Raw genomic sequence first — 23,511 nt, forward strand, 5'->3', positions numbered from 1 at the left:
TATTCTTTACTAAAGAATACTGAATACTTTCCTTTTAGAAACAAATTGAAAACAAAGTTGAAACAATCCCCACATCAAAACCTGAAAAATCCTTTCTGAGTGTTTAGACTGTGATCTTTCTTCATACCATTTTCCTTTTGATGGGTTTTGAATATAATATTCTGTGACTAATGACCAATGTTATCAGTAATAGAGGCAAGAACAACACATTTTATTATTAGGTGGCTCTGTTGTTACTTCTATATCTTAATGTCTGCTTTGGGAGAGCAAACTTGTGAAGCTAACTCCTTCAGGATTTAGCTCATAAAGGATCAGTGACTTCTAGCATGCTCTTGAGTAGCAACAAGGGAAAAACCTTGGATTGCTAGCTGCTATCTCATCATTTTACTTCAGGCAGCACTGGGAAACTGCAAACTTATCACTGGGGACAAGGGATCAAGAGGGCTGAAATTAGAAAAGACAGTTTGGCTGCTTTCAGTTCAAGTGGAGGTATTATGAAAAAGTGTTCCGAATTATGTCACACGGGGCAAGTGTCACTGCAGTTAGTAAGAACTTACTGTGCCAGCAAATGTCAGGACAAATTACCCAGCAGGACAGGCGAGCTGTATGTCATGTTCCCTTCCAAAAGGAAAAGGCTTCCCCCACTGCCAAGAACCTGCTCCCATTTCCAAGCTGATTTAAATCACACTGCTCTCACTCAAATCAGAACAGCATAGAGGGAGCACTATAGTGACACGATGGGCAATTCTTCGGATCCTTCCCCACTTGCGTGGATGAAATGCTTTGATTCTCCACCACCTTAAAACATGATCACCTCAAGGCTACAGAGCTGTATATGTAAATGGCTGCCTGCAGGTTCCTGAAGGCACTGCTTACCATGCTGATGAAAAATGTCTCACTGTCCGTATGCTCCTGGGTCATACCCATCTAATCTCTCTTGCCTCTTTGATCATATAGTCTTTGCAGAAAGATGCATTTGCAATTTATGTGGAACCCAGCATGGTATGCAGAACAACTGAAGCCTCATCAAGGCCTGAGGTCCCTTAGCACTATTAGAAAAGTGAATAATAGGAACATAAAATTCAGTGCACCAGGAGAAAGACAGGACTAAGTCATAAGCAAATTCCTTTTTTTTTTTTTTTTTGAATTTAAGGAAATCTTTCACTGGACTGCAAACTCCTAGCAAAGTGAACTCATTTTGATTCACCTATCCTTAAGTTTAAAAATAAATGTTTCAATTAAAAATTACAAGTGCTTCAATACGGAGAAAAAACATGTCCTTATGTTCTACAGAGAAAACAAACAAACAAAAAACCCACAACAAAACTAGAGATACAAAACATTTGGATGAGTTGAAGAATATGTTTATTCAGTTTTTAACTTTTCTAATCTAGGACATTTCAGAGGTTTTCAGGTGCTTCCTCTTCAGGCTTTCATTTTCATGAAATTAATATTAACTGAAACTCAGCTTCTTGTAGTATCGGAATATCTGTGTTGGGTATAAATCAGAAGGCAGCTTGTTCCTCCAGTTCCTAAGCTTTGTTTGGTGTTTCAAGCATTTCTCAGCCAAAACCAGAAAAACACAGCCAAAAGGCTATCAAGAATAATGCCCACAAATAAACCACAATTTAAAAGCTCAGGAATTCAAACTCTGGCTTTGATTTAAGTCACTATTACCTCCAGTTTTTTATTCTATCCTGCAGTTGCAGGCTACCATCAAGAATCACTACACAACATCTACCATATAAACTATTCTATATAAACTATACCAATACAAGAGTCACTATAGTAGATCATCTCAGGTGCTTTAAAGCAGGGAGTGCACAGCACTAAAAGAGCAATGGAGTTTTAAGTGAAGACCAAGACTGCTCACAGTAGTAGCTGGTAACCAGCTCACATTTCCACACAGCAACACTGGAGGGACAACAGACTCTGGCAGATGAAAAGCAACAAAGCAACTCTGGGGCTCTAACAACATTTGTGCTGTGAAGCAGCACCAATAAATCCAGTTAACTAAGATACTGCAGCTACTCTGACCCTGTACATTTTTCTTAGCCACTAGTACATGTTCTTTTCAGATACTCAACTTGTGTGCAACTATGTCATCAACTTGTGTTCTGAATGGCTGGGCTTGAGCTATGTCTGTGTAAGCACAATTTGCCTCCATGTATTCATTCTCTATCCCCAGAACGGCTGCTGCAAGAACGCAAATCCTATTTGGAAGGATTACTTGCCACGCAACAGCCAGAGGCCCTGTCCAAGGCTGGGCTCCCTGCTGTGCCAAGAAGCACAAACTCAGAAGCTCTGATCCAGAGAAGGACATGATTAAAGCAGGCAAGGTGGCACAGGAAATGGTATTGTCCCTTCACATACACAGAACCAAAGCTGTCATTCCCCACCCCCACTGCATACGTCTTATGTAAAGGTGCATTCAAACAAGAAAGCACAGACCAGCAGCAGGCATTTGTACTTGTGGGAGCTGGCAATAACTGGTGGCTATAAAGATTCCACTGGGGCACTTGAGTGTGGACACCAGGGGTTACACAACCATCTAGTAGGGGAAATAAAACTCGCCAGAGAAGTGTCTGCTATCTAGACCAGATCCTACAGGTTTTTATGATCTATGTACATTCCTTCCTAACAACAGTTACAGAAAATTCCTGGAATGCCCCAAGTACTCAAGAGTTTGAATGTGTTTTTCCTTTTAACTTGTGTTTGCTATTGCTTATCTTTGCATTTTCTGAATACTTAATACATATCATCCCTGTTATTTCAGCATGCAAGGGAGCCCCCCCAATACCTACAGGATGCGGTACCACAGTCTGTTATGTTCCCCACCTAAGGATCTCTTCAGTTTAGTTCTTCCACAACAGAAGAAGGAGACTGGTTCTCTCACACTTGTGGAAGTGGCAGACTGTAACACTGGTGGTCATATCTCCCCACACAGAACAGAAGTAATTGCAGTGCACTGCACAGGACTGGTCCTTTATCATTTAACACTGGCTGGTGAAAATGGAGAAATGAAGTGTCACACTGACTTGAGCTGAATGTCCTCTCTTCAGCCTCTCTGGGTTAAAGCAGAGACCAGCTAATCCCAGTTGCAGCTGCCTCTTTTTCCAACTGCTCAGCTGCCTGATATGAGCTCCTGAGTAACACAGAACTGGTATGGTTTTGCATTTTCTTCTAGCAAACTTGTGTTGATCAGAATTCTTAAAATATGAAGTCATCCCATATAGGCACTCTCCAGACATGCAGAACTACATCATCTTGAAAATGAGAAATTTTACTTTAAAACAAGTTCAGTTAATGTGTTTCTCAAGTGTTTCCACCAGTTTCAAGTAGCTTTTTGAAGATCTGTGTTTTGTACCTTCCCTGGAAACAACTCATTAAAGAAAACATTCAGAGTAAGTGACAGTGTATCTGGGCATCAGGCAAAAGATGCCCAGAAAATCTATCAAGCTCTCCATCACCTTCACCTTAGACCAGTAAGTAATTATTTTTACTGGTAGGGAAAAAAAAAAAAAGGAAAATTAAAGAGATTTTGTAAACAAACCGTATTATCCTGAAAGTGAAAGAACACAAAAACTGTACAAAGAAAATGGCATAACTTGCATCTCCAGACAGAGACATTTTCTAGCATCCAGTTCAGAGACTTTTTCTCCTGATTAGCCACTACACTAAGTACAGGTTTCAAGTCTGCTTCAATCTACAGCAATTAATAAGCCCATAAAAAATATGCCTTAGGTAAGTAGGAAGGTCTATTAGCACATGCTAAAATTAGACAACCTGTAGAGCTATCTGAACAGATACTTCATATAATAAAATTTTGAATTTTACAGGCCCCGAGGATCAGAATTTATTGGCTTTTGAAACTTGAGGCTTTTTGGGTATGCATATCATCCATTTACACATTGTTATTAATAACTGGCCACAGTTACTAGCAGTCAGCAACTAAGTTGAACAAGCTTTGGAAAACACCTCTACTACCATCTTGGGCAGTGCCACAAAAGGGAGCTGCACTGCACTGAAGAGACACACACCAGCAGAGAAATCCATTTGTGCCTTACCTTGTAATGGGAAGAGCAGATGCCTTCAAACATATCTATATCCATACAGTCCATTGGTTCAGATCTTCCTGGTGATAAAAACTCTTCCAGCTTCTTGCTTCTTTATTTTCAATCTGCCAGCTGGTGCAACCTGTAAATTTACAGAAGTGGGTGTGTTATTCCAAGACGTTTATTCATCTCATTTTATAAGGCATTCAATTTAAATACATACGGCTCTGTGCCATGTGGCTCCCATTGCTCTCCAGAGCTTTCATTGTAATGGATTACACACAACATTGTTTCTGTAGGTTATTGATTTTGGGGAGTATAAGTAGAAGACTCTTTAGGATTTCTTTGCAGACTCAGACTTTCCAGACTGTCACATTCCATATGTGTATATCCTATATATTTGACAACATGCTCCTAATTTTATGAAATTCAAACACTTAACAAAAAACATGGCAAAAATTGCATCTCTGAATTGTCAATTTCTTTGTTAATTTATCTGTTAAAGGTTGATTCTTGTGGAAAGAGACTAAATTCAATTTAAATACTAGTTTCAGAATAAGAAAGCTACTAATCTGAGAAACTGGAGGTTGACAGAGTGGCCAAGATTTATATTCAGCAATCAAGGTAATAAAAAAGAAAAAACCTTCCCAAAAAGTGACTTTGGCCACTGTTCAATGGTTTTCAGGAACAAAATGAATTAGTGGGACAGCAGGAAAATTCAGTCAGAGATTTTTTTTTTTTTTTTTTTTTTTTTTTTCCTTCAAGTACTCAGGGAATCACAGTGAGATTCCTCAAATGTATCCAGGAATGCAGTGCCTTCCAGGCATCTAAATTTGGTCATCTGAATCAAAAGGACCTCTGAAAACCAAGCAACAGGTTCTCTGCTTATACAATACAGTTTTCCTCTGCGAAAGCTATGAGGGAGCCACTTACATATGCTTGACTCTCCACTGCAGATTGTTCAGCATATAGAGCATTACTTCTGTACCTGACACCCCTCTCCAATATCCTGATCCCTCTATGCAGGATCCACAAGCAGAACACATTTTCATGGTGGATTTTACATAAACATATTTCTGTTTTCACAAAAGTTCAATGAAACAACGGAGTGTAATTATCTGTTTACTGGCAGACAGGCAGCCCGTGTTAGCTCAAGAGCTGCTTTGCTGAGCTGTATTCAACTGCTCTAACAACTGTTTCATTATGAGATTTCACCAGACACCCCTGGCTCCAGCACCATGGCACAGCAAATGGGATGCATATTTGCTGCTTTCCACATTTTGGCTCCTGCTGCTTAAAAGCTGTCCCTGCTCTCCACAGAAATTGTTCGTGAGTATTTCAAAGGTTAGTATGGCTTTGTGTGTATGTGGTTTGTAGTATACACATCTTCCATAGGCTGCTCTCTCCCTCCCTTTTTATTATGGAAAATTGAAAATTAACTCACTTCAGTCAGAATGCCTAAAAATCATCAGTGGTGACACTTTATGCTGTATGAACCACTTGTAGCCTTACATCCTGATGTAAATTCTCACCATGAAGGGTGGCACACAAAGCCATCCCATCCCTGCATGGCAGAGGTGACACGTCACACACTGATGGCACACGTTACATCTGGTTTGATTGCTATTCAGACCTGAAATTCCTGATGGAGCCAGAAAAAGCCTTGATCCTCAGAGATGTTTTAACAGATCTGTGCCTCCTCCTTGATGGAGACAGATCTCAGATCTGAAAGGTCACGCACAATTACCCTAGAATCCTTGACTTTGAATCTCCAAATAATCACCAACATTACCCAGGCTCTCTTTTTACTCCCAAAATGTTTCAGGACTTGGTTTCTGTGAAGTAAAAGATCTGTCCTCCAGAAGTACTGGGTAAAATGACAGTTATGACCTAACACTGGGAAAAAAATACAACACACTCTTGCAAATTAAGCACCACAATGCAAACTGCTAGGAAAAAAACACTGAAAGTGCCACACTATGCAGGTTATTTGAAAATTTCCAGGCTATATTTGTATTCAACACACAGTTTGGGATCTCTCTAATTAGGACAAATCCTCCTTCTTCATGACAGTGGAGCATGCAGAGACTGGCATGGGGAAGCGGCTTGCATTGCAATTCCACTATGTATTACAATTGCTACACCATGCTTGTGCTGGGATTTTGGCATAATACTGTATCACTCTTGCAGAATACAAATCCAACAGTCTTAACACATTAAACCCTTATTTTGGATGGACCAGGGCCTGTAGGTCAGGAGAGGCAGCCAGCAAGTCTTTTTGTCTCTACACAGCCAACCATCTCAGTGAGGTGATCAGTCTCCATTTCCCTGTAGCACCAAGGAGTCCTAAAGCAAGCAGGGTTCAGACAGAGGTGAGTGGCTGTTGTCCTTTGAATAGTGGGACTAAGAGGAGCTTCACCGAAACATGGACTAGGATCACTCAACCTGGCAGAAAGAGGCAGCAGGTTAAGAAAAGGGACATCTGGGACATAGGCCTTGGCATGTGCCTGGATGCAGGTAAAGAGAACTTTGATGTCATTGTTCTAACACCTTAGCATGGATCACATGGATCATACCTCTGGTGACTTTGAAAAGGAAAACTGTTTTATGTTTCTTGGGTGATTATCAATCTTCTGGAAGAAAAAACAAAAGTACAATGGGCAGACAGGTATGGCTCCAATGACTTTGAGTGACCTATTTACAGTGGATGTGGATATGGACTAATGATAAGGACAAGTTGCAACTACTTCTGAGCTATGAAAGACTCTCAGTATGCCTGTGTGATTTCCAAACACCAAGGAGTTCTGTGCTCTAATGCACACGCATACATGTGTTACAAAACATCAGACCCAACCTTATTGCACAACCTCCATCTTACGACCACCATAAAGGACTCCTAAATGTAGTCCTGCACCATCTATTCTAGAGGACTACTACCCCTGGACTAAAATATGAATGCCAGTGACCACAGAAGGCTTCTCTCACACATCTCTTCCATAATTAACATATTCTACTAGTGGCTTGTCATAGAACTACTGCTGTTCCTTTAGGCATCATGATGCTTTACTGAAGGGCCCTTCCTGGAAAAGTCTGCCTTAATAGACAGCTTAATAAGGCAAAGTGAGCTGCCCAGCCAAACCTTTTATTAAATTACACTAAAACTGCCTGAATTTATGCCATTGCAAAGACTGTTGAAAATTCTTGGCTGCCCTGGAAGCATATATACCAACCTCAGAGAAAAAACTCACACATCCTTGTTGATTCATACTAATGTCATTGTTTATAATGACAGGATGCATTAAATCCTGCTTAAATTACCAGGCATAAAAGCACTTGTGGATTGACATGTGGTCTTCCCTCAATAGCACTATAATGGGGCTGAGGTAAACCAGCCTGCTGCAACCAGCATAATGTCTCCAGATGCCTGCATTCCTCTGCACACTCCCACCCACCTCCCACCACATCTCCTACTCTTTTCCCTTTGTCGTTTTCTCTTCTTCCAGCCTTTCTGTTTAGACCTCTCTTTCCTTCTGTACTAGCAGAGGTTGGAGGGCAACTGGCTGGCAAAATGGATTTGCAGAGCAAGATCTGGGACCCTTAGTGGACAAGCTGACCACAGACAAGGAGCATGCCCACATGACAAAGAAGGGACAGCAAAGAAGATGAAACCAGGCTCTTCTCAGGGCCTCACTGAACGAACAAGATGAAACAGGCACAACTGAAAACACAAGCAACTGCATTTAAACAGAAGAAAACTCTCACTGTGAGATTGGTCCAATACCGATACAGGTGACCCAGAGAGGCAGTGGAGTCGCCAACCCCAGAGACTGGAGACATTCAAAATTCAGCTGCACACAGTCCTGCACAACCTGCTCTACATGTTTTGAGCAGGGAATGGGACCACACAACATCCAGAGGCCCCTGCAACATCAGCAATTCTACAACCCTGTAAACAGAACCCTGTTCCCAAATTTACTTAACTCTTTTTTTGAAACAGGTTCACCATAGTATGTTACTGACCTGGCTAAATTAAAAACTTGGTCCTGAACAGTATGTGAGAATTTCAGTTGAGGTCTCCACACTTCAGGGATGGAATGGACTGATGAAAAAATGACTTTGAAAATGTACCTAGATGTTAGAGATGCTTCTTCCTCTAAGAATCATGCGGCTCCTTTTATGCTTTTCTTAGGAGAAAAGCTCCAGTGGTCACTGCTGCCTGCAGCAAGATCAGTACTTCTACTTTCAGCATTTAATGCATTACCCACTTGTAGAATTACATTTATGTCTTGCCCTTTATATCATGCTCCCAAATGGTGACTGCCAAGGCAATTTTTAGCAAATCTTTCCCTCAGCCTCCCAGCACACTGGATAAAACCTGCTTTTCTGATGCAGAAAGAATGAAGAGAAAGCACAGAGAATTCATTGCCATAATAAAGAACAAGTTGGACCCTTACCCAGCTCCAGAGAGCTTTTCAAAGGAAAACTGGCAAGCATGCCAGCTCATACAGTTCTTTCAGGGAATGCTATCAGTAAACCAAAGGTCACAATGAGTGTTTTACCTGTGGATTACATATATCATCGTCAGTGGCAAGGATTACTCAGTACCAAGCAGAGATGTGTCATGTTCTTGCCCAAAGAGGGGGCTAAGTGTTCTGCATAATTCATTTCCTCCATCAGCCAGGAGCAAGAGATAGGTCATCCTTTCCTACACACATCACTCCTTATTTCAACACTTACCACACTCCTGTCATTAATGATCTACTGGTAACACCTCTAACCTCACCATTCTGAGTCCTAGTATCTCAAATTCAAAGTCTGAAAAGCTTTATTTATAACAGACTACAGAGCAGATCCAAAGTTGTAACCTGGACTCACTGCTGTTTCTTTTGAAGAATAACTCAGTCTTCAGTCAGACAAGAGAGTTAACTATGAAGCTTTCTCTTTTTGGCTGCTAAGTTAAAAACTTAACAGAAATTTTCATTCTTTCTATTTTGTATATTTACTGTGGCCAGCACATGTCTCCAGATGAGTCATTCATAGTTACCCCACAGTAACTGTGTCTAGTGGTTTCCCTGAAATAATTCAGGGAATAACAGGATTTTTGGTTCACTTAAATTTCTATTGATTTTAAGTTCTATTGATTAAATATCTTCAGTATCACAGTCATGAAATTGCTCCCTATCACTCAAGGGAGATCTCTTCTAACCACCATATTGTCTTTAGTTCTGCTCCACAACACAGCTGAGCTTTGGATGCAAAAATTTAGTACCTATTAATAAAAAAATCATATGTTTCTTATTAATTCATTTAGTCATTTAGTAAGTACAGCCAGGCATACCAGTTCATATTTTGCACAAGCAAGGATGTCATGGAACAAGTCAGGGAAGGTTTTCTACACAGATCTACAAACTCTGACAAGAATAAATCATTTTCAAACACATACACTAGAATTAATTACATTAATTGCCTCAATTTACCTGGCAATTGATCAATCTAATTTATAGCATGGCCAAAACTTCTGGTCTACCTACAATCCAGTGACTAGACTGGAGCGTGAGTTGGTTGGTTTTCTTGATGCAACTGAGGTCTGTTGCGTGGCCACCAAGGGATTTGGCTTAGCTGAACTCTTGTTTCAGGGAGCTACAGGCTGTGAAGAAATGTAATCTGTGCTGATTCAGCTTATCTGCTAAGGCAAAACTCAGCCCTGGCAAGACCTCCAATCGAAGGCAGCACCAGAGCAGATGCTACAGCACAAGCACTTAGGAATATTGCCTCCTGTTGCCAGGAGAGGAAAGATTGCCCAGTGTTGTCAAACTTTTAAAGGCAGTGACAACACATAAAATCTCTTTAATGTATGCACAGTATTGCAGATATGTCAGCATTATATTGACACATCCATTTTATTAGCAGAAATAAAAGATTTTGTCAATAATAAACTTGAGTTTTATTTTATTTTATTCTGCATTAGGCTGTTGTAACTGCAGATCCTGGGTGCAATCACATAATTACATCTCTGCCATTGTAACACTTGTAACTGGCTTCCCTCTTTCTTTAATCTCTCCAGTGGAAAGACAAAAGTTCAAACTGTTCCATACCTGGCATTAGTCTAGAGAACATCAGTTTACAAGGGCAGAGCAAATTCCATCAGTTCTAATAGGATTAAAGATGTTTCTGCAGTTTTCGAATCCTCAGAAGTAACACATTTTTTTTAAAGGAATAACTGGTGTTCACACAACTGATTAGCAGGGTCCACCACAATCAGAATAGCTCGTAAGAAATTTAGCATAATCATTTCACTGCATAAAATACTACTTTATGATTATGACTTACAGTAAGTCTGACATAAACTAGAGGGGAATAGGTCACTCTGGGACAACAGCGTAGTAGGCAACAGCCAGTTGCTTGCATGTGTAGTTTTAGATCTAATTAAGTTTTTAAGTCACTAGAATATCTTCAGATACAGGTAGTGTCACTGTTACTATACTGTTATCTATTCCTACAAATTATCTGGTTAAAATCACTCTGCAAACATCAGACTCAGAACTTAACATAGATTTGAACCGTTGCATCTGCTTTCCACAGGTAGTGCTGCAAAGCATTATCAGAAAATGATTGCTTAATTTTTTTTTTCTTTTGATTGCATTCCCCAATCTACTAATTTGCACACTTTCCCCTCCTCCCCCATGCCCCCCAAAAAATAAAGGCCAGGTGTAAAATGACACCTTCATTCATCAAAAGCACATTCTCATTGCTGATTTACCTTCTCAGGCAGTCAAAGGGTCATTTTTAAACATTAAATTGTCGATAAAGAGGAACTGATTCTGCTTGCTTTAATTAGCAGCTTTTTCCACAGCAGCCTCTCGATATAAAGGACTCCCTCCACAGACCTTGAATGCCTGACTGCTTTCTGCAGTTGAGAGAGGTGAATTTTCTCTCATACAGTATGTATTCTGTAATTCTGCTGCACAAGCATGGCCATTTATTCATAGCGTAGTTCAATTTCCTCCCCAATTTTTCCCATATAAGTCTGTTCAATCCTTAATTACTTATCCATAGTTGTTTTATCTCTGTTACAACCATCTATGCTTTAAAATATTTTAAAATATTTTCCTGAAACAGTCATCTGGCCCCTCCTACTATATGAGAGAAATATATGAAGGCTATCTCTAGTAAACTGCCTATCACTACTACAACAGGCTTTTTCTGTGGTTACACTTCAAGACATCTTTTAAAAAGAATGCCGTCTTACATGCAGTGTTCTACTTTAAAAACAACATGCAAGCCACAGGCTCAGTTCATTACGATATGGAGCAGTCTCGTGCCTTTGGCTGTGTATTACTAACACACATCTCTGCAAACTGGTCATGACAAGCACCTGGTAGTTCCTGCCTGAAAAACAAAAAAAATAAAAACATCCTGCCTTCTACCCGAGATATGATGCTTTTCATGCAATGATAGATACTAATATCACCTTCCCTCGCAGCTCCCACCCATTCGGAAAAAGTGGGAAAAATCCACACGCTATTTTCACTACATGCCTACCCCTGAAACTGCTTATTCACATATAACCGAGCCCACTACGCTGCAGAAGGACAGTTACAACGCAATGCTCCTTAAACTATCGGTGCAAGCCACCAGGCTGCTGCCACTTCAGATGATCTCTCGTGAAACAAGAATAAGAAGACAAACCGATAAGCGAACGCGTCTCACAAGCGGAGCCCGATCCCTCTCGCACCCCTGACTCCGGAGCTTGTGCCGCCGAACCGAAGCGCGCAGCCCCCGCCCCGGCGGCGGAGCCCCGGCAAGAAAGAGCCGGCCGCCGCTTACCGCCGCCGCTCACCTCCGCTGCGCTGCGGAGCGAGCGGCGCTGCTGCTCTTGCTGCTGCTGCTGCTGCTGCTGCCCCGACGGCGGGCGGGGCTCCGCCGGCCCGGCCTCCCCGGGAAGGGTCCCTGGCTGCGGCAGGGCGGGGGAGGCGGCGGCCCCGCCGCGGGGGCGCGGAGCGGCGGCGGGGGCGAGGCGCGGGCAGCGAATGTAAATGAGGAGCCGCGGCTGCGGAAGGGGCTGTCAGGGGCAGGGTTTTACCGGGGCTGGGAGGGGGGATTAGCCGTAAGTGCGCCGAGAGGGGAAGCCCGGGGCTTAGCGTGGCCGGGCTGGAAAGGTTAACTGCACGACAGAAGGTGTTGGCAGGAATACGGCGTTCCAGTGAAATTACAGGTGGCTGCCACAGCGGTTCCCTCCACACAGCCCCTTCCGCTGCGAGCAGTGGGTTGTTTGACATCCTGGCAGTATTTTACCACTCGTTTACACCAGGGCTCGTATGCTATCAGGACAACTCTTACAGGTTTGAGCCTGGCTGGAAGAGACCTCCAAAGGACATTTACTACTGCTGAGTTAGGATTTATCCCGTAGGCAAGGGAACGTTTGCAGGGACCTTGGTGTGGCTGGTACAAGAGAAACTGAGCCTCGGAAGTACAGATCTAGAAACGGTGGTAGCTCTCAACCCAGGTCCCTTCCTGTTCAGTGCCTTACCCAAAGCACTACTGCTTCACGAACATTTTCCTTCCTCTCCCCTCGTTAGCCACAATCATTATTGGTTGGCATTTTTTTATATTAACCAATAGAGGGAAAAATCCTACCTTTTTTTGGTTACCTCTTTTTGCCTTAGGTTTGCTATTGCTGTATAATTATTTTCAGCCAATACAAACCTGCTACATCTGTCTTCTGGCAGTGTAGGCTGTCTTACTTTTTACTTCTTATTACTTCAGTGGAAATGTTGAGTGTGTCAGGAATTTAGGACTTAAGAGTGCAAAATGGTACACAGAGATTCTGATGTATAGAACAATCACAGAATGGTTTGGGTTGGAAAGGACCTTTAAAGGTCATTTAGTCCAACACCCCTGCAATGAGCAAGGACAACTTCAAATAGATCAGGTTGTTCCAAGCTCTGTCCAACCCGACCTTGAATCTTACTGGGAATGGGGCATCCAGCACCTCTCTGGGGAACCCAGTGTTTTACCACCCTCTGAACCTACACTCTATTAGATTAAAACCACTACCCCTTACCCTATCACAACTGCCCCAACTGAAAACTTTGTTCTTATCTTTCTTATAAGCCCCCTTTTAGACATTGAAAGGCCAAACAAGGTCTCCCCAATCTGCCTGGTTGCTCAGCACTTCATTCAAGAGGCTTTACGATCTTTGTAGTCTTCCTTCCAATTAAAGAAAGAGTTGCTGCTGGTAAAATATTACCAACATTGAAACTATGGATTATTCAGTGAGATTTTACTTTGTCAGTAGTAAAAAAACCAACCACTGCTGTGTTTTTCAGGCTTTCCCTTCTCATTTCTTCTTTTGCCCCAAATTTCCTTCAAGTCACTGCATGAATGGCTGAATCTATATCATACACCAACAACTAACAACATCTGCAGTTAGCTATGTTTTCAATCACAGTACAACTATTAAATTATTAGGCTAAATGTGTTAATGAAGCTGTAGTAAGAGTAACCTGTTACTGACTAGGAAATGTAAGATTTTCACCTTCCTATATGATGAGCAAATAGATATGAGGAGAGTTTCCCAGGCTGGCAGCCTCAATTATGTCTGCCAGTCTGTGGATACTCTGGTTAATAGTGAAACAGAGAAGGAGCATCAGTCTGCCTAATCTACCTGCTGCCCCATATGGAATAAACTAACAGCCTGAAGTTAAATAGACCCCTTTGCTCCTCACAAAGGGGATTTGTTTGGCAGAATGTCCATCAACTCTGCTAAACTAATGCTAAAATAATTTTGTTCTGTGAAAGCTTTTTTTCTTCTATAGTTGCTTAGTACAGTTCAGGAGGAAATTTCAGCTGCTAAGAAAACATTATCCCAGGGTTCACACAAACCACATATGGAAACCATGTTTCAGAGAGATCACTCGTCTGCCTATGTTTCACATACTGAGGTTGACCATTTTAAGGCAGTTTATTTAACTAGCCAGCAATAGACATTTACAGGTTAAAAGATTTTTTCTGAAGAAGACTAAAGTTCAGCCACTTCAGAGACTCACACTTTGAAGAGAGGTTATGTTGTCTCTGGTCAAAAAAGCTAGCAAGCTTGGCTCCTTTGAGGTAATTCATAAGTAATTATAAAGGACAAATGGAAAAGATTGGAATTTCTTTCTCACTGAAAAAAAATTCTTTTTGATGTTATAACTATAGTTATAAGAAATTTTCAGAATCCTCATAGGACTTGTAAAAACACATGACATTATTCATCTTCTACCTAATGGAAAAAAAAAAAAGGTGTGTCAAACCAAAATAAATGTAAATTTTTAGTGCATAGAAAATCCAAATTGAACTGATTTAGACATAAAGTAAAATTTATCTTTGCAAAATGAAAGGAAGTTGTAAAATGGGATGAACAAGGGTATATACAAGAATTCTTTGTCCTTGAAGGACTCCTTAGCACTCAGGAGAACTGAAGCCTGATAGATCCCCATCAGCCTCAAAGGAGCAGGATGAGGTGCACAAGCAACACTGAGTTGTCGACTCTCAGAGCTACAGCCACGAGGAATCACAGATGAGTCCTCTGACTGTATCCATTCCTTCTCTCTGTAGGCCAGTCGCATGGTGGGTAACCAACACCCAGCAGGAGCTTGGAGGTTTGCAGTTTTTAAAACTGAATCAGTCTGTCACTGAAAGGAAAAACTATACACAACTTATTACACAGTATTTTCCCACCCCCTTCTTTTTCTAGAAGGACTATAATTATTCCCTGTTGCAGAAGCTGTACAGTGGTAATCCCTCTCCTCCTACATGCTTCATTTACAACTTGAGCTACCAGCATATTAAATTTTTAATAAATTATACTAAAATATTGTGGCACTGCTCTAAAAATAAAACCTGGAGATGAGTTAAGAATATGTTCCTTAGATGCATAAAACTGTCTCTGAAACATGAAGGGTTTTTACAAAAATGTCTTCGCTTATAAACATCTGTGATCATAAATACTTCTCAGAAAAGCACTGGCCATGAATCTGTAGTATTTGAGCCACGTTTTTAAAGTAGAAAGCTTCTTCCTTTTCACTATTAATCTCTTTTCCTTTCATCTCAAATTTAATTCATCTCTAGGTCTTTACAAAGTCATGAAATTCTGTATGTGCTAAGAAGGATAAGTTAGAATGAAAGAAGGAAGGACCTCACAAAGATTCAACAAAAGTAGTGAAGAATAAGGAAAATACTGGAGTTTCATTCATTCAGGACCACAGCATTGGCTTGAGGTATTTTAGAAAGTTTAAAAAACAATGTTTCTAATTTTGCATCCAATGGATTAATTTTGATTGTGAAGTCAGATAACAGCAGGTGGTGGAGTGTTCTTTTACTACTGTAATTTTGTATTTATGCTTATGCTTAGCATTGGGTCCCTGAATACATGGTTAAAATATTTAATTAAATAGTTTGATTTTCAGGCATTTTAAATGCTTACCTGCCTGTAGAAGCTATAAATACCTAGCAGCTCTAGGACTGAGCACTTTTTAATTAAATGTTTATACATGGTCCTGGAAATCCAACGTTAAGCCTACAGACTTCAAAAACCTTAAATTTAGTATCTGGGGGTTTTTATCCTCTTTTGTCTCTCAGAAGCATCTCATAGCTCCCCAGAATTTGCAAAGAGAAAGGGAAGGACTGAAGAAGGAAAAGATGATCAGCTATGAATGCCAAAGGCATTTACACATAAGACATGCTTATATATTAAATGGTTTGAGGAAAGTTATCACAGATTTTGTTTTGATGCATATTGATTAAGATGGGCTCTCAAAAAGGCAGCTATTAATAGGGGAAAGTTGTTCTTGTGCTGGTTGCATGAAGATAACAGAAGTCTCCAAGCAGTTAATTAAGCAAATAATATCTTAGAGATTGGAAAAGAAGCAATATATTAAAAATACAAAACCTTCAACAAAACAAAAAAAAATTACTAATGCTTTGAAAGTTCTCATAGAGGGAAGGAAAAACCTTAGGTTTTACAGGAGAATTCAAAAAACTTTGAGAGTACTTTTGATTGGATGAGCCTGTAGCTGTTTAGGGGTTCTGCAGAAGAGCATGGAGTATACCGCTGAAAAGAGTAAACTAAAGTATAACATTTTCAATGCTTGCCACGATTATTTTAGTTCTGTATCTAAATATTACATATCAGGTTTTGAAATGTGGATGCTTCTCTTATAAATGTGCTGAAGAGATTGTTCAAAACCAGATGTGTTGAGGATGTGTGTATACCTCACCCATATCTTAATGAAACACATTTATGAGGAAGATCACTGGTAGCTGAAAGTAAACTTAGGGTTATTTGGTTTTTTGGTTCAGCACAAAGAGAGTAATTTACACAAAGAAAAGCAATTTTAAAAACATGTTAACAAGGAAAACTAGCTTAAAGTAGCCCTTATCCATAAAGAATTCCTAGTACTGCTCGAGCAATCACTGGTGGTGGGAGCTGTGTTCCTGAAAGGTCGTCACATCACACCAAAACAGTGGAGGCTTAAGTTCCATTTTACCATGTGTCTATCAGAGTCAGGAATAACAACAGTGGCACAGCAGGGAAGAAACTCAGGCAATCTGGACAGCAAGTGACGATAAGACCTCCCTCCACAACATACCTAAGGCTCTTCAACAAGCCACATATCTTCACGTGTCCCATAAACTCCAGGGATTTGTTGTTGTTGACTTTTCCTTCATTTCAGGTGTTTCTCTAGTTTATGTCTGTATGGTTGACAGAAATGTTCCACCACCAACTTTAGGCTGGGGTTTAACACGTGCTTTCCAGCAGTCAAAGAGCCCAGGTGATGTACATCTCATGGAAACTTATTGTGGAAATTAAATTATTCTCCTTATGCCCAACTCTTAGAAAAAGAAAAAAATATTATTTTAATGTTGCAAGTAAAAGGCTAATTAAAACTAAATGCAACTGCAGGAAAAGATGAAAGAATATGAACATTTTTAAAAAATACAAGATTATTTTCTTATCTGTTGCAAAATGCTCTTAGCTAAGTACTTAATCCTGCAGTCGGGTTTTAATAAACTGGTATTTGGGATGTTGCTATTGTGTCAGCATTGTGATAAAAATATCCAGGTGGCCTTTCCAGACATCATCACCAAAATACCAAAAAGATAGGGCTTGCTATTTTCTTAATAAACAAAAGATAATATACAAAATTCCCATGTATTTAGAACCTCCCTCCTGTGCAGAAACTAAATTCATTGCTTCATTATAATTAGGATCTTTTCAGATTTCTTTATAATTGCTAATTAGTTTTTAATCTCCCTGGCAATAAATAGATTTTCTAAACTTAATTGATTTCACTCACAAGGACTAACAGATTACCCAAGATTGTGCTCACCATCTGTCACGTGTCATTTCATTTACAGGTAAAGTAAAATTTTCCTTGCTTTTTCTTCCTAAATTGCATCTCTTTTCCTTTGAAGTTGTTCTGTCCAGATTTATAGTATCTCCAGCAGTTTTTTATTAGATGCATTTATTTGTAAAATAACTTTGCAGAAGCCACAATTATATATACAGCGAAGACTTTAAATAAGTTGCAAAGGGTTATATTAAGCTAAAAGTTCCCCTGAAAAGATAGTGCAGTTCTTATTCCTAAATGCAAAAATCTCTAAAACTACAATCATGTTCCAATTAGCAAGGTGTTGGATTAATTAATTATTATAGTTCTCCAAATTAAGAAGACTAAAATAAGATGTGCTATTTGTCTTCTTCTGACATTCTGCTGTGCATTTCAGGGAGAGAAGGAATAGATAAGGAATAGAAAATTCATGTTTCCAACCTCAAATATTGCGACACTTTGTACTGAAAATTAATTGTCACATAACTTACAAGTCTAGGAAGTGAGACTTCAGAAACAGATGTCTGATTAAAATTGTTTCCACTGTCCCTGATCCAATTAGAAAACTATCCCTCTGCCATCATGGCACTGTTATTTCTGGGTTTTATGAAAATGTAACCATTTAGAGCCTGCTGGATCTCTTCTTGATAGCTGGATGAAAGTATTTGAACAACTGCGTTAACAAAACAATTTTATAAGTCTTTTTCAGGGGCTGTAAATTCAGCCATGTAAACATTAGCATTTTGTAGAGATTTTTAAGTGCATTCGACCACAAAGAATACTGCTGGATTTTGATTCAGTTGTGCATTACTTGTCTGATGGTGTGACTCCTGGAAATGCCCCAGGCAGAGCAGCTTTCCAGAAGAGTTCCACAACAGCTTCCATGTTCTGACAACAGTATTTTTTATCACTTTGTTGAGAAAAAGAAGGTATCTTGTCTAAATATGACTTCCAATTAAAGTATGAAAGTATTTCAGCCAAATAGAAGGTATGGCCAAGGTATCTGCCTTTTGTTTATTATTAAAATAAATGTGGAGCATTGACAGAACAAATAAAATATGGCTGTTTTCTGTGGGAAAAAAAAAAAGAAAAGAGTAAAAATACTGACTACATGGAAACCTGGCAGGAGAATTCTGTTCTAGTATATTGATTTCTTTTGATTATTTTTATTGACAAGAGTGTGATATTTTTGTTTACAGGAAAAATAAAATAATTTTGAGAGAGTGCTCTCCTTTCTTTTAGTACAGTCCAGGGCAAAAAAACCCTCTTTGTTTTCCATCCACTTGGTCATCCTCTTTTTGCCTACCATTTCTGCCATTTGTTGCTTTCATCCCTGCTTGTAAAAGGTTCTCAGCCATTTTCACAGGGCCTACCTTCTGAACAATCTCTGCCCATTGGTTTCCTGTGGGTTCAGGTGTTTGACTCTTCCAAAATTCTGGAAAGACCAGTCTGTAGCTTTGCAATACAAATCTCCAAATTCTACATTTGCCACATCAGTTCTGATGATATTATTTGGGTATTTATCTCATAATGTGTATGAATTAGCTCTATTAATTAACTTTGACATTAATTGTCAGACACAGCATTACGATCAGAGAGATGAGTCTTAAAGAGTGCCATTCCCTGGTTTCCTGTTGGTAAGAGTGCTGGGCTCAGGTGATGCACTGTCAGGACACTCCTCAGGGACTCGTAATAACCCTCCCACTGTCAACCAGATGCAGCCACAGACTGACACTTCTGCAGATGGCTGTAAGCAGGTCTTTGGTCTCTTGGCAAGCTCCATAACCTCTGAACATCCAATAAAGCAAGCACACCCTCCACTTTGTCTAGATTTTAAAGCAATTACAAGTTACTCAGTGCAGGTAGCACAATTGCTGATATTTGCATGAATCATGTAGGGACTTTCCTGGAAAGGATGGATCAGCAAATGTTTTGGCTTCTTACACATGTCCAGTATAAAGGAGGGTCCCATATGTGGGTGAATTTGTTCATAATGTGTCACACTTAGAGGCGTTTAGCTGAACATTGGTCACACTCTGAAATGAACAGTATCCAATGCATTGGAACGCCAGCAAGCCAATCCTTGGAAAGAAAATACGTGTATTCAGGCTGTGAAATTTGTACTAATTTACCCAGCCCTGTGGTAGCAGTGTAAGGAGTTGGGCTGGTAGCTGCTGAGCCTGGACTTACAGTAGCAGGACTTCTGCACTTGAACCAACCAACCCTAGGGGGCTTGGGAATCCCTCACTAGGGGCGTCACACCATGCTGTGAATTCACAGAATAGATAGCAAACTATGTCTGAGTGTGAATGTGCACACATGCAGTAGCAAATAAATGTTGTGATTTGCAGCTCAATTCCAACACAGCATCCATGTCCTCTTTCATTAGTGTTCCCAAATAAACACTATTTTTTCAGCATTAGCATCAAGCTTTTCAGCTCAAAAGCGAAGGAGTTTTCTTAGGCCATTGAAGAGTTTACATGTCTTCCATCTGTCCTGTAACTTCCTCACTGTACATGGAAAATGGTGGTTTCCAATCTCTGTGTCTGTTTGCTTAATTCAGCCTTGTTATTAACCCTCTAGCAGTTCACACATCAACCAAGATGATCCTAATGGTTTTACAGGCCTGTAAACTATTCTGAGACTTTGAAGTTAATTTTGCTTGAATAAGGAGTTCAGAAATGTTAAAGCTTTTGGTTAAGAACTGCAGACAAAGGAACAAAAAATACCCTGTTCGCTGCATACCCTTTCTTCTCTTGAAGACAAAGTGGAAATATTTGCCTCATTCTTTTCTCTTCCTATGCAAGTGTCTGCAGTTTCTCAAGGTTTACATCATTAAAAATTCTCCTCTAAGGCAAAAGTTGTAGATCCAACTGAACAGGGCTCATTTTCAAGTCAATGAGTTTCTATTTGAACTGTCAAGTCATACAAGTTAAGATAGTGGAATAAGAAAGCAATAATCTAGTAATAATGAAGCAGGAAGAAGTATGAGTACTTATTAAGCCTTGCTCCCTCAGGACTCAAAATTACGTCCAACTTTTCAAATATGCTGAGCTTCAACTTAAGTCATGTGCATGTAATGGAGCAGAGAAAATTGTAACAGATTTACAATATTAACAGTTTACTGAATTTTTCACTTGTGTGAGTAGTACCTCAGTGTATAAATTATTTTTCCTAAGATGCCATTCAAAAATTAAATTAATTAGAGAAAATGTAAAGGCAATGCTGTATTTGGTAAAAAAGAATGAGTATGTTTTGGTGCTGTTCTTTTTTCAATTTGTTTTGCCTTAGAGGAGGACCATGAGTAGTTTTTTCCCACTACAGTTATTGTTGGAATGATGGAAGGAAAGAATGAAGAAATGAACAGAAGACAAAGGACATTTGTAAAACTAATGTAATTTGCCTGTGGAATTTTAGCACTCATGCAACACACATTTGAATTCAAACAAACGTTTAAATTTTCCTTTCTCCTTCTGAATTCATTTTAGGAGACACTGACCACATTTCAGCTTTGATGTAACCATTTTTATCCTAGACAACTTACAGCTTTAATTATTTAGTACCTGTTTCAGACAGCTAAGTCTTCAGAGTTCATCCTCCTTCAATAAGAAATCTCTAAACTCATTCTTCCTCTGCCCCTCCAGCCTCATCACAGATTCAAGGCAAACTTTAGCCAATCCATAATCAACTTCTTCCAAGCAGTGTTTTTATTTATTCCGTGCCTTTTGATTTATAATGCCATTCAGTGTGGCACCTACCTCATCTCAGCCCTATTCAACCTTCACCAATGCCTTGCTAGGCACTTGCTTATTCATCTCCTCCAAGAAATGCTTTACCTAATGGAGAGCTGCAATTCTCCATTTCTCAAAGTAAGCAGTGAAGGAACCTGTTTTTCTTTGTCAGCTGCATGCACATAGTTACATGCACATATATATATTTTCATTGCTCACTACAGGTATTTCCAATCACAAAAGTTTCTCTGCATGACTGTCAGGAAAACTTTGTGTTCTCACATTATCTATATTAATATCAGCTTTGACTCCACCACTATTAAAGCAAACTAGAACTGATTCTCCTCTTTCCTTCTGATTTTTATTTCCTTTCTGTTCTAGCCATGGCAAGAAAGATCATATGAGGAATACAATACACCCAGGCAAAAGAAAATGTAGTCTAAAGAGACAAACTTGGTTAAAAGTCTGCCTGAACAACACCAGAATTATAAAAAAAAAAAATTTGAAAAATTAAATACACAGTCATGGTTTACATAATGCTGACCTACCAGTATTTTTGTACTTCAATAGCTGCTACTGGCTCTCTCATCCCTTTGCACATTTGCAGTGGCATCACAAGACCTCTGGCAGTGGCACTGTCCAGCTGACGTCAATATAAGCCCTGCTGTTGACTCCAAGGATCAAGAACTTCATTTTAGATCCAAATGAGGATTTTGCTTTTGAAACAATGTATTTCTTTTAGCTTCAGAAGTGATTTTACCTTCTCTTTACCTGTTGCTTTCTTCCTATCTTGTTCCGCTGAATGACTAAAAATAATTACCAGGTTATAAATAACTAATGCCCCTGAATACAAGGGGAAATGAAAAGAAAACGGAGATATCTTTTGCATTAGATCAAAACCTGTTCGGGATAATCTCCTCTGGAGTGTAATTGTAATTGGTCAACTTCGTGACCGAAGGATAGGAAACACATAAGAATTGAAAGGAAGGGAAACAACCTACATTTCACTTTGAAATGAAATCTGTTTGCCTGACACAAGCAATCTTGGTTAATAAGTTTATAGCAGACATACAAATAGTCAGGGGATATTTTTGTCCATAATGCGAAAAAATTAAAGAGAACTGAGCAATGAAGGTCTAAGGAAATGCTAAAAATAGTATGAAACTGCGCCAGTCAGTCATGGGACCAACAACAGTGCTAAATGTTGTACAGAAAGAATAAGAAATAATTCCTTTAGAAGATGCAAATTCCCAAATGTTTTGTAAGGTATCAGACATTTTTTTGGCCAGAAGGACATTATGCTCTTGCAAAAAACCCCTGTGTGTTTGGTACTGGCTTTGAAGCAGACAGTTTCCTCTTGCAGAATTAATTTTCCTTGCATTTTGCTTAAAATGAAATTTCAGTTTCAAGAGTGTTTTCTAAAGCAGCAAATGACTGTGAAATATTAAAAGCATGAATCTTTGTGTATAGGCAATTTTAATGAAAAATAAGTTGCTTAAGAAAACATACCATAGAGCATGGTCTAGCAATGCTTACTCATTTTCATCAGACACCCTGGATTACAAAAGAAAATAGATAAGGCACAAGTCATACTAAGTTTCCTGGTCTTACCACCACTCCTTTTAGCAACTGGGACAATTCAAGAGGATGACCTGGGAGGTATTTCCTGTTCAACAAGCTACATTTTCTGCTAGAAGAAGGTTTCTGCTTCTTCATACTTAAAGAGCTGCCCAAGTTCACTGAAATACAAATGAGTACACTTGTAATTTTCTGGACACTGCTCTTGTTTGAATGGAAAATGTGAGGGAAGACACAATTGAAAAACAGACCTGAGTTTGCTCAAAATGTGGAGACAGATTTACAGATTTGGTATAAATGAAGGTTAATTTTGAAGGTTGTAGGTGGTACAGCAAGACAACATAGGGTAGTCTAGAAGCTCAGAGTTTCTTTGTAAGGTTCTGCCTAATTGAATGTACGGTATATGCCACTGGAAATAGCAGCACCTGATAAGGTGAGGCATTCTTTATGCATTTCTTTAACAGAAAAGTCTGGTAAGTTGCCATTTACTTCACTAGCCAGAAGCAGTTCAATTCCATCTCTCTCATTTCAACTTTGTCAGATTCTAAATCCTGGTTGTTAAAACAAAATTCTGCCCTTCCAGTCTGCCTTGTTTACATTGTTTTAAAAACTGTTCCTCAGAAATCATTTGCCAGGATTTAAATGTTTCTATGATTTGCATGCTTCTGAGATTGCTGCCTATTTGTCTTATCTTTAAAGGGTCTGGAGGAAAATATTAGTAATATTACAGAGAAATGGGAATTAGTTATTTTACAAAAAGAATGGATTTTTTTT

General features: G+C 39.5%; 1 protein-coding gene across 3 annotated transcripts in view; it reads right to left on the minus strand.

Annotated features, from left to right (window-relative positions):
• The window catches only part of TMEM108 (transmembrane protein 108), a 242,112-nt gene that overhangs the window by 150,052 nt on the left and 68,549 nt on the right, over positions 1-23,511 (minus strand). Inside the window, exons 1-2 of one of the 3 annotated variants that reach the window (XM_042042875.1) lie at positions 11,896-11,955; positions 4,068-4,197 (exon numbers count right to left, since the gene is read on the minus strand). The gene's annotated coding sequence lies outside the window, so the exon portion shown is untranslated. The other 2 variants (XM_042042874.1, XM_042042876.1) reach the window with 2 other exon arrangements.

This window comes from Corvus kubaryi, unplaced genomic scaffold (genome assembly GCF_017639235.1).
Source record: "Corvus kubaryi isolate FWS band 111438036 unplaced genomic scaffold, C.kubaryi_AGA036_p1.0 37398, whole genome shotgun sequence".
Classification (NCBI taxonomy): domain Eukaryota; kingdom Metazoa; phylum Chordata; class Aves; order Passeriformes; family Corvidae; genus Corvus; species Corvus kubaryi.